The sequence below is a fragment of the Patagioenas fasciata genome, chromosome 1 (assembly GCF_037038585.1).
Source record: "Patagioenas fasciata isolate bPatFas1 chromosome 1, bPatFas1.hap1, whole genome shotgun sequence".
In the NCBI taxonomy this organism is placed as follows: domain Eukaryota; kingdom Metazoa; phylum Chordata; class Aves; order Columbiformes; family Columbidae; genus Patagioenas; species Patagioenas fasciata.
This window is the reverse complement of record NC_092520.1, coordinates 128029427-128041893: the sequence shown is the minus strand read 5'-3', so window position 1 is coordinate 128041893 and position 12467 is coordinate 128029427. Positions and strand designations below refer to the sequence as shown.

The 12467-nt window shown below is 43.8% G+C and overlaps 1 protein-coding gene across 2 annotated transcripts in view; it reads right to left on the bottom strand.

Moving 5' to 3' along the window:
* CASR (calcium sensing receptor) overlaps positions 1-8802 on the bottom strand; it is a 77834-nt gene extending 69032 nt beyond the window's left edge. The window contains exon 1 of one of the 2 annotated variants that reach the window (XM_071814358.1): positions 8548-8802. The gene's annotated coding sequence lies outside the window, so the exon portion shown is untranslated. The remainder of the gene's footprint in view (positions 1-8547) is intronic. The other variant, XM_065845258.2, reaches the window with a different exon arrangement.
* Between the last annotated feature and the right edge of the window lie 3665 nt (positions 8803-12467).

Here is a 12467-nt window from a genome sequence, read left to right as displayed (position 1 = left end):
GGCAATAGATGTATTGAATAAGAAAATGAGACTACTACAAATCACAACCCAGAATAAGATTTCATGGTAAAAACTGCAAACACTAACAATATCATGGCGTTGCTTATAGGAAATGTATCTTGGCAAAACTATAAAATTTTCAGGAAAATGAAGTAATTTCAGAAAAAGTTATTTAAATTATCTTGATATAGTGGCATTAAAATAATCTGTTCCTCAGTAATAATCTTTGTCAATAGTCTCTTCTTGCAGGATGTCATTGAGATCTTCAGTGTTGTTTGACAGGCACTGTCACCAGCTTAAAGGTTCTTAAAAAACATCATCAAATGCAGCTATCACCGGCAATAGTCCCCACCCAGAATGACGGAAATTAAGTGCTATGCCTCAGTCTCATTAACAGACAATAAGTCTATTTCTGCAAATAACATGTTGATGTACAAACCAAGGAATTTTTAATTAGGGGAGAAAGGAACCAAGTGTTACATAGGAAAAGTATGTCATCCTCATGCAAATAATAGGGAGCACTCAGCCTCACAGTCCCTTGTTTCACCTTGTTGGCCCTGTCCACTCCCATGCAAGGAACTGTGTTCTTCCCACCTTTCACTTAGGCAGGTCTGTAAGAGCAGGGACAGTGCCAGCACTATACCTGCCTTGACTCCCACCCCACCACTGCCTCTTGTCAGGTCTCCACATCTGCTCCAGACCCTCTCACTACTGCTGGTTTCAGTGCCACCACTGCAGCATCTCCGACTGCATCATGCTGCCAGCTACTTCATCCAGTGTTGATGATATAACATCAGGTGTGTCCTACTTCAGCTAGAGCAATTCCAGTTTGACAAGTCCTGAAAAATGGCTAGATGCAGCCCCCTACCTGAGTACCTTCAGGTCTATCACTGCACACAGGAAGTCCATCAAAGAAAACCAGTGCACAAGGAGAACCACATATTGTTCACCTATTACACTGACCAGTACATATGGATATTTCTGACTGTAGTGAACTCCTTCCCATTAAAGTGTCCTGCATCCAACTTTTGTTGCTCTTCCTTCATAAAATACTTCATTGCCCCAACTGAAAACTGAAATACACTCTATGAAATCAATGAAATTAACTACAGAAAAGCAAATCCCCAAAACTTAATCTGCTTCATTCTGGCTATTTCCAATACATGGTGACAGATCCTCCTGCCTTTGTGAGATTCCAGCCACAGAGTTACCAATGCATCCATGGTCAGAGCACAAACTCAGCAAGAATGCACCTATGACTTTGGTGAACAGCGATCATGTGGTTTCATTTGAACCTCAGTTTTAAATTAAAACTAAATACTTCTAGCTCTCACAGCTGTGAACCAAAGCTTCAATGCATAAGTAGAGCGAAACAAATGCATTAAATGTTGTAGACACTCCAGAAGAGGACAGGATTGCAGCTATTAACAGTGAGGAACTAAAGCTCAGGTCCTTTAAGGTTCTTGAGATATTCAACATCCACTCCAGGCACAGAGATTTTTGCGCCCTCAAAAATGTCACCCGGCTGCTGCTTAAGCCTGGAGGGTTAAGATCTCATCACTGCAAGCCAGCACACTGACACTGTGCCTCCTGAACCAGTTCACAGAGAGACACAACTGAAAGCTGCCAGGCAGCATATTCAAAGCATGTACACTGATCTAACTGTGGAGAAGGGAGGGTAAAGGCTTCTTAAGATTAAGCAGAGCTTTCTGACTGACTGCTGCTTTCAAAGGCTTAGGTATGCAAATGTCCATAAAAATGGACATGACACATCAGAGGCCATTAACTGTGAAAACGCTCCTTCCTGAGAAATGGAAGCAGCAGTAACTGCATCTCAGCTAGCTGCTACAATTAGTCAACCTAAGACTATCCTGGGAAGTAAAAGAAGCATAATCTGCTGCTGGTATGTTTGTTAAGGACAGAAGTCTAAATCATATCAAGAACTTATGCTTACACATTCACACACCACTGTTGATACTAATGTTTGCATCTTCATTAAAATGCTTTAGGCCAAGGTATCACATGGAGTAATGTATTTAAAGGACATTGTGGTACAACAGGTGGAACTATTTTTGTTGTATAGAAACCAGACTTTTATACTCAGTTTGTCATTCAGTAACAGGATCCAGCCCCTTCAATCTCTAATACATAAAACAGGAGAATTAGTTACCTCCCTAAGGTAAGATAAGGACTGCAAGCATGTTCCCTGCAATAATAAATACAGGCAGTGGAAGATTTAGGATTACAGCTTGGTTTATAAATCTGTGCATTTTTGCTAGACTGAAGGCCATTGAATGGAGGAAACTCATCAGCAGGGTTGACATTTTATCATTTGTGCAAGAATATGACAGTCTTGCAAAATATATGGCCATGCAGAAGGCATAAAATATCTGTGGGACTTATCTGTGACGTAGATTAGTTGTCCTTTGAGCAGACTGTTGTCTTTCCAGTACCAAGTCTGCTGGAAGGAACTACCTCCACAATTCAGAATACTTTCGAAACACTTCTGCAAAAAGAATGGCATCTGAACAGCTGCAACACTGCATGGTGTAGAGTGTACTGCTTATTGTAGACTAGGTACAACTTTATTAAATTACTTCTCAAAGACTAAATGTAAAACATGTTCTAAAATGTAAACAAAGCAAGAGATCTGAAAAATGGGTTGCTGTTGCAGGGCTTGGTCAGGGATAGTCAGAAATTCATAATAAGTACCAATTATATGTTCAAAATATTTAAAACCACATACAGCTAAACAGGTAATCTCGAAAGCAGCTGCCATAGCAGACTGAGTGTGGTACGTGTGGACCTATCCAGTCATGGCTTTCCACAACAGGGTTTCAAGTGGTACCAAAGAACTGAGCAGAAATGTGCATGGCACATAGCAAAGGCAGCAATAAGGTGAAAAGTGGAGAAAGATGGGAAGAAGGACGCAATCTCCACCACAGGCACCAACTACTGAGGCACTAGTCTAGACATTTAAACCTGCCTACCCTGTGCCTTGTTAGAATATCAGAGGTAACTGCACCAGTCTGACAGACGTGACACAGGACCTGCAAAAGGTCCTTGCCCTTCCAGGGCACAGTGGCTGCAGGCTGGCTGGCATACTGCTGCGCACATGAAATGGTACTCACTGAGTATTTTAAAGGTAGCTCCACCTTTCTGGGAAGAGAGAAGGGTGCCAACAAAACAGTCTGCAAGCTCTAGATCAGCTTAGGCTTCTCAAAGAAGAATTCCAGTGAACAATCCATCTGCTACCTCAGTCCCTAATCTGCAAAATTCACTGATGAACCTCATCACCACCAAGACCTCAACTGCCCTTTTGCCTTGCCTCTGTGGAGAGTTTTGAGCAACAGACCATGTAAACACAGCCACAAGTGGATGCTCCTAGAGAGCTCATGAGTTTGCTGAATGCTTTGACACTAATGACCAGTAAAAGATACACAGATCAATTGCACATTCACTGAAACAGTCTGCTCCCATCCCCATCCCCATCCCCATCCCCATCCCCATCCCCATCCCCTCCTGATGCTTCCAGTTGGTACTAGAGGAGCCAGCAAAAATGGGGCTGGAGGAAATCTCCCAATAATGTTACATTCCTCTAACAGTTTGTCTTCAATGGTGCTCCTTTAGCACAGGCAGCTCCCAGACAAAGCATCTTCACAAGCAAATGCTTAATTAATGGTGCCAGGCCATTGGTGAGCCAGAGGGTAGAAAACCAGGAATTAGGAATGAATGTCCCTGTTTCAAGAAGATTAGGTTTACAAGGTAAAAAGAAAGCACAGAGAACAGAAAGCAGAAAGTACAGTTTAGATGGTACTTCTTGGAAAAAAATACTACATCTGTTAAGCTCTGCCTTGAGGAGATGATGACAGGAAATGGAAAGATTAAATGTCTTTCATCTCCTTAACTGAATCTGCTTGAAACAACTTCAGCACTTTATGGCAGGGACCAGCTCTCTTTTCAGCTTGCAGAGCATACTGTAGACCACTATTCTGATTTATGAGATGTCCTCCTAAGCAGAGACAAGTAACAGTAACAATAACAGGTCCTACAGCAGTCCTACTGCTTGCAAAACCCAGCAAGACTGTTCTGAGCAGTGTCATGATGCTGGAAGGACTTGCTGACTGAAGGCAGAGAGCAGGCAGAGCTTCTTACAGTAAGGATGATTTATAGTGACCCTTCAATGATAGATTTTGCTCTGGGTTGCTCCTAAATGTTCTGTTTCTCATAAGATGTATGTAAAGAAATCCAAAGCCTCTAGTCTCCCAATGTTTTAATTCAAGACATCGTGTCCAAGTATAGCAGTGGCACAATAAGTAAACAGAAGCATCAGATGTCAAACTCTTTCAAGTTAAAGTGAGCTTTCTGTAGATTAATAGGCCTATATGTTACTTATTCACGATAAACATCAGAAAAAAATACTGAAACTGTCCTATGAATTCTTGTGTATTCGATTTGCTCAGAAAGGTTGGTGCATCTGTCATCTACCTTTAAAAGTTCACAAATTGCTACTTTCAAGTAGTAAGTTTAATTAGGAAAGTTTACTAAACTGATCCCATAATTTAAGTGTTGTAAAGAATTTATTATTACTCATTAGAGGTCACTTAATGTGTTCCTAATTTATTAAGCTGAAATAACTGTTTCTAGAAGCTGAACACTGGTAAAAGTTTCAAAAATAGTGTGTTTTAGTAAACTTTTACACAAAACAAATGTTGTAAGGAATTTCTGTAGACACTAGCATAGACATTATATTTTTCTTTAAATAGATGCCAACAGTTTAGCTGTAATGAATGGAGTATTCAGGTAACTACTGTTTTGGTTGTCAGATGTCTGTGAACAGACTGATTTTTATCATATCTTTCAGAACCAGGAGTGTACCTTTCTGGTTGAGTCATGGCAATGCATTCATTTTTTGAGAGGACCAAATTCCATTTCATGACTGTCCATGGGCTGCATCATAAATTCAAGACTACACACTCCCCTCTCTCTACTGATCTCCCACAGATGCCAAAAGGAAGCTTGTACAGAGATCAAAGAAAGAATCTGGGCTCTGTGTAGTAAAATAAAACTTCCAGTTGTTATTTTTTACATCACATTCAGAGCTGCTTACTGGAAAATGTTCCCTTTGCTAGGATTATTGCCACCCTTGCTTCCGTCTCTCTTTCCTTCACCATCCTTCTTTCTTTTCTCTGTCTTCTTTTTCATCTTTTTGTATGTGTCATCACAAATTCCCATCCCCTGTGCAACGTGTTGGAATGGTCACCGTTAGCATGCAAAGTGTCACCCTTAACCACAAGTACTGGCACCCTGACAAGTCCTGAGAAGCGAGGGTTCAAATCTACCTCCAGACCTAGGAGACAGCACAATGGCCCTCACTTTCTGCACCACAAGAGAATATTGCCTATCTATATCTGCAATGTCACAGCCGTGTTTAACAGCTCCTGCTGCCCATTTTTCAAGAAGGAAAAATCAGAACCCAGGCACTTAATAAATGCCATACCCATATCAGACACTCACTCAGCTGTTTGGTATCTTGTCCACCAAAGTATTCAGCACCAAGTAGTCTCTGTCCCACTGTAGGCAGGGACAGGTTAATATGCCAGCCCCAAGTGCCCCAAACTATTAATAAATGGAATTATCAAGTTCAGTGAGATGAAGATTTCCTTCCAACTCCAAAATAGATTTAGATCTATACAGCTAGTTTCAGGTACAGCGGATCTAGCTACAAGGTCCACCTGAAGACTGCAGAACAGAGAAACAGTCGCCTGTCCCTGTGCATCACAACAGTCAGTTGAACCTTCCTGAAAATCGCAGGAAAAAGAATCAGAAACTTCTGAACTCCTCCACTTTGCCTGTTCCCATATGGTAACCATCCCTTACAAAAATACAGAGATTTTGTGTGGAAATTCCAGGGTGCGCTTTAGAAACTCCTGTTTCAAAACAAGACATTTCTAACAAGACCCTATGAGGCATGGTTCTTATCCCCACTTTTGAAACTGGAAAACTGAAAGGAAATGGCTTGCCCGAGGCCAGTGTCCAAGCCTGGGACAGGTTCTGGAATCGTCTTCACAATTAAGTCATTGGATCCTGTTGCCTTCACTAGCAATCCACATATGCTTGAAGAGATCACAATCCCTTATATTTTGCGAGCTAAGCAGCTCATCTATTCTAACTTCATCAGCTGAACAAAACATGTGCTTGAACAGAATTAGCCCTGATACATCAACAGAGATTATTTTGGTACTAAAGCTACCACCATTCTGTCAATGCCCTCCTCAGTCTATTTGAGTGCCAATAATGTTCTTACAATCTGTGGCACAAATTAGTGCAGGTAAAGCATTCCTCACTCTTGCAGTTAATAAGTGACTAAGAAAGTCTATCAACTTATGCAGAAGAGGTTGTTTGCAACCAACAGTAGATGCAACAGTTTGCAACCAGCATGCAGATGGAATGGGAGCTGACTGAAAAAGCTCCTATTGTCTCACTTGGCATTTTTGCTTATATTTTGGAAGATAATTCTAACAAGCTTACAAAGCATCAAGAGGTCTGAGGATGGCACAAAGAGTGTCAGACGGACAGACCTGCGACCTGAATTATTTCATTGAGCCATAAAGTTTAGGCACAGGAGGTAACTGTGCAGCCTTCTCTGTCAATATCACTCTATTGCTACTTCAAGAATGAGGTCAAAATTTTGCCTGCATGTCACCCACTCCATCACTAGCCTACTTGAGAAGTTACTGGTAGGACAGTTTGGTGTCAAATACTGTGGTGAAATCTAACACACACTTGGGCACAGAACTGGGATCACCTTAATAATTTCACAGACGACCCCAAACATCAGCCGTGTCATGTCCTAGAATAAAATAAATTACTTTGGGATACTCTGCATGCCTTCTCATCACCGATCTGCCATAATCTGTCTGCTCTAAAATTATCTCCTTTTCAGCAACTTCAGTTACATTAATTAAATGTAAGTTAGTTATTGAAACAGTTTCATTGGAATAACCATCAGGTCCCTTCACCACCGCTCAGTAAACCTCAGCAGAAGTATTCCTAATAATCATCACACTAATTTTTTCCACTCTCACAACTAGAACACATGTATGGATCTAGACCTCACAACACTGGGATCAGTGACCAGACCCCAGTGGACACACAGGGAACAGAACTGGATCCTGTCCCTGGGGCTGGAACTTGCATTTGTCACTGAAAGGTGTGCTTAGTCCTGCAGCGTGGTGAGGCAAAAAGGGTAGAACAGTAAGTGAAGAAAAGAGTTGCCCAGCCCCAGCCTCAATCAAGAACAGGAGTTAAGGGCTCTAATTTCCACAATTAGTATAAACACTTCCAGGGACACTACACTGCCTGGGAAATAGCCTTAGCAAGGCCTCACTAATATTCCTCTGACCTTGCCCCTCCCAGCACATCCTCATTGCATTTACACCAGGGGATGAAACTCGAGTAGGAGGGAAAAAAGTCCTGGCTGTGATAGACACTACTCACAAGGGAAAATCAGGAAAAGCCTGCAAAGCCACTCTCCCCCACGCACATGATCGAGCAGGAGCATCACACTGGGCACAGCTGGGAGACGTAGGGCTACTGGCCCATTACCTCCCCTACTCCTCTGAGTCCAGCCTGGAGTGTCAAGCAGGTTTGCACCTGCTTTGCACCAGGACTGCACAGTAATGCACGCAGAGATGGTTTTCAGGGGCAGAGCCTCACAGTGAGCAGGAGGGCTGTGCATAAAAGACCATCCATTCAAAGTAGAAAAAAGAAAATCAGTAAAAAGGGAAACATTTAAAGCAATTAAACATATCTAAGAAATTCTAAGGATCATATCCTTTATCCACAGAAGTCAAAATGAAGATTTTAAGGGTAGATTCATTAGTTTTTAGAATCTCTTTTCAGGCATATGGTGAAATTTATTTTGAGCAGTGTTTTGAGCTCTCAAAACTTCTACTTGTGTTACAAATCAGTTTGCAGAATACTGCTATTAGCTGCTTCCTATCAGGCCCACTTGTGGTGATTTTTTTTTCCTGTGCGTGTTTTCAGTAAAACAACCTGTTGCTCTTCAAAGTTTTGTTATGAATTACTGTTCTTCCCCTCAATATTATTTCTAGATAACTTCAGCCAGAGAAAACACCTCAGATGTCTATGGAAATTGCTCCTTTTGCCTGATCCTCCACGTAACAGAAGCCACCCTGCCCAAGGTTTGGGGAAGGGAGGCGGAGGGGTCCCTCCGTGGAATTACGTCTGCATCTGGCATGGCCGGCCGGGCGCAGCCTGAAATGCCCTGTCTCCCCGTTGCCCTCGGCTTGTCCCCGACGCCGCCTTGCCGAGGGCTTTGCTCCTCTGGGTTTCTGCACCCCTAAATCCAGACCCCGGCACTGCATTGCGAGCTCTCTCCCCTCCCGCCTCGCCGCCCGTGCAAACCCCGCAGGCTGTGCCCCGTCCCTTCCCCGTGCGCCCCCAGCGCGGGCGGGCTGTCCCCGGCGGGAGCACTGCCCGCCCCGGCCCCACTCCCGGCCCCGCTCCCGGGCGCGCACCCACCTGCCCCGCGGGCCCGCGCCCCGCTCACCTCCTCCCGCCGCCGGGGCTGCTCCTGCCGCCACCAGCTCCTGCCCTCACTCCGGCACTGGGCAGGGCCGCGGCAGCATCCCCCGCCGGCCCCCCAGCTGCCGCGGCGGCACTTGCAGCCTCACGGGAACCGGCGGCGAGGGGAGGAGGGGGTGGGGGAGAGAGAAACCCCTGGCCAGGGCCCCGTCCCAGCCCTCCCCGCCGTCTCCGGCACCCGGGCCCGCTCCCACGGGCCACGCAAGGCGGGGCGGGCGGCGGCGACCGCGGCGACCCGCCCGGGTGCGTCTCGCTCCGCTCCGCGCCGCCCCGCGCTGCGCCCACAGGTAGCGGCCCGGGCCGCCCGCTGTTCCCGGGCACAGCGTCCCCGACCGGGGCACCGCGCACACCGGCCAGGAGGTGCGGGGAAGTCAGATACCTCTTCGTGAACCTTTCTGCAGCTGGGCTGCGCTACGCTGACCGACGTGCGAGCTCCCCTGCATGGCACCGGGGCACGGCCGCCCGTGCTGCCCGGCTCTTGGGGTTCCCCGTGCAGCGGCATCCGACAGGTTGGCACCCGAGTTCTTTACCCTGCAGCAGGACACGAGTGTGTGGGAGGGAAAAAACCCAAACATTACTCGTTCCGTTTTCTTTTAAAGTCTGGGGTCGTCTTCCAGTTCACACCAAAAAAGTCTGGCCGCCTGTTTTACGCTGTTCCCTGGTACCTGAGCCCCGTGCAGTAAAGATACCGGAGACCTGTACCTCTTGAAGCAGAAAATCCCCAGCTCGCTCTGTTGTGTGGTTGTGCGGGCACGACCAGCTCCAGATTTGCCATGTTCATCCATTTATTTGGATCTTAAGAATTGAAATGCAGAGAATAAAATGTTTTCATCATTATTTGCTATCACGTTATTATGCTGCTTTTCACGTCCAGCAATCTGTTAACATTGATTGAGAGAAACACTGTCTTTTGAGATCATAATACAGTTTATATCTGACATCTCTTAACCTGATAAATTTGTTGGTTTGTTTTTGTTTTAGGAAAAGTAGCATGTAGCCCCATACTTAGATTCTGCTGCAGTTCTACAGCCCAACCCTAGTCACCTGGATCTGTCCTGAGAGTCCAGTTTTCATGTTCCCAAATTAAAAAAAAAAATTGTTATAGTTGCAATGTACTCATGAGAGTGACACTTAGAATATATTAAAAGTGTATTGTATTTTTCACTCTGAAGGGGTGACAGAGACCTTTACTTCTGAAGCAGATCCATGAGACCTAACTTTAGTAAATAAGTAGTCCATATATTACTGCAGAATTACCAATGGATTTAAAGTCACTTAGGTCCTCAAATAGCATTCCATGTATCAGGATGCAGTTATTTTGAAAAATAATTGTATTTATTTTCCCACCTTTACTGTAGTAAACAAACTTCTTAAGAAGTAGATAATACTTATAATAATTATTACTGTATAATTGCATGATCATAAATAAATGATCACAAATTATTTTCAGATTTTAAAAAAAATGCTGATTGCATAGGTGAATTAATAGCTTCCTTAATTCTTAATCATGCTTAATTATGAATTCAGAGAATTCCCCATGAAGCAGCAGTCAAAATTGTTAATGTTTTGAATACCAAAACAAAATAAACTTGTTTGAAGAAATAGTAGAGATTTCTTCATACACCAAGTGTGTGTAGTCAGGTTTTTCAGGACTATGCTGTAGCATGGCAATAAAATTCAACTTTTTTAAGGCTATTCTCCAGCTGTACAGAAACTGGAGAAGAAGAAGAAGGTGGCTATTTTAAGTTATCATCTAGCTATAGCTTTGGGGTAGAGACAGGAAAGATGGAAGGAAAAAAAACACCTTTAAAATGGGAAACAATCCAGGTCAGATGTCAGATTGTGGTACCTTTCCAAACTTCTCCCACAAAATCTGTAAATCAGGTATTTCTGTATTCATTGCAGCACTACTCCCACTTAACCAATGGTAGAATTTATATTGTAGGTTTTGTGTGGCCCAGTATTTGAGGCATGATTTCATCAAATAGGAAACAAGGTAACAGAAGGTTTTTGGTTTTTATTTCTCTTTATATTAATTGTAGCTCCCTGTTATCTGCCATTTCATCACTTCGTGATTGCTTCGTCCACCATGATGGTAGCAATAGAGCAGAAACTGTTTCTGCCAATAAAAATGGGACAATGGAGAGGCAGCAGGACAAGCCCATAGGGACCTTCTGTACTCTTGCTGGACAACTCATTGCTTCCTAGAGCTTAGCTACACAAGCCAAGGTAGCAAAGTTACATCCATTCAGGGCCCTTGTATCTAAGCCGGAGCAACACAACAGGCATTCTTTCTCTGTCTCACCTATTGAGTTCAAGCAGACAATACCAGAATGCACTTTGTCAGGGCACTCTTGAATCCCAGTGTTTGGAGAGCTCAGTCAGGATGTAGAAGGCTCAGCTCCTCCTGTGTGTAAGCAGATTTGAACCCACATCTCTCACTTAGCATGGGAATAGCCTGAACAGCTGGCCACAGGGCATTCCAGAGGAAGAATTACCCATGTGATCTTTTTGAAACCCATGCTACCCTTCGTTTTGTTTCACATTGCCTCATTTTATTTTGAAATTGGTGGGGTGAAAAAGAAAGAATAAACTCCTTACACCAGGGAAATGCTAACATTTTGAGTGCTGTGCTAATGCTGGTTGATTGTGCTTTCGACTATAATTTTCTTTATAGATGAAGCTGCTGTTTTTAGTAGACTCTGGACCCAAGCCAGCTTCATTAGTGACTTGATTTGGGAGCTAGTCTTTGTATCTCAACTTCTCTCTGCCTTTGACATATACAACATACACTTAAAACACAGCATAAAAATAACAAGTAAAATCAAAATATATTACTTTTATTATTAATTTCCATATTTATTGTAATACTATACAGCATTAGTAGCTCCGTGATACAGGGCCTATGAAAGAAGCAACGCAACTGAGCATTGCCTCTATTTCAAAGACACATGTGAGCGTAAAAAGAAATGGAACACACAGAACTACAGAGAACATGCAGCTGTTTGTTCCTTTAAAACTACAAGTCAAATCCACCTTTGAGTATTTCCTGGAATACTACAACCAGTTTAAACAAGGAAAAGTCAGGCAGGGCTGAGCTGGAACACCAAACTTAAGGGTAAAGAAGAGAACAGCTGAGGTGGTAAGAGTTTCCAGGTAGGTTTCCAGGGTAGTGTGATCACCATTGATTGGAACGAAATATGTAGTCAGTTGGACCTACTGAGGATTTATGTACGTAACACATGTTATTTTGAAGAATTAAGGCAAATAGGATCTTCTGGACTGTCCTTTAGGGCACAGTTAGACAATTTATGTTAGGCTGCTGATTCTTCTGATGATGCCTCTGGTGATCCCTGGTCAGGAATAACATCTCTGTTGGGTGGCATTGCACAGCCATCTTTCCTCTCCAAGCTAATTTCCTAGTGCGTAGCCAGAGTTGGGACTGTGCAGATGCCATGAGGTCATGAAATCTCACAAAGGCATGGGGAGTCATGAAGTCATGTTGATGTGAACAGGGCAGGTGTGAGCTTATAGGGCAGAGGACTGAAGGTTGCACTTTGCATATAGGCATTTTGTTCACCCGCTGCTGGTTGCCTCTATGCGTGAAGGAAAAAATAATCCCACAGAAGCATTTTCCTGCAGGAACTCTGCAGAGGTACAACTTTGTCCATCATCTGGACAAAGATTTAGGTGACCTCCCAGACAAAAGTCTTGCAGCTCTCAAGTGCAGCAGTCAGGCAGCTCTCCAAAAGGATTGGAAAGCTGTCTGATTCACCTGGCCCTGGTTGGCAGGGTGCCAGGGTAGGTTTGCTGCTCCTCTAAGTTAGCCTCTTCCAGCTTCTCTGTGTCCCTTATCC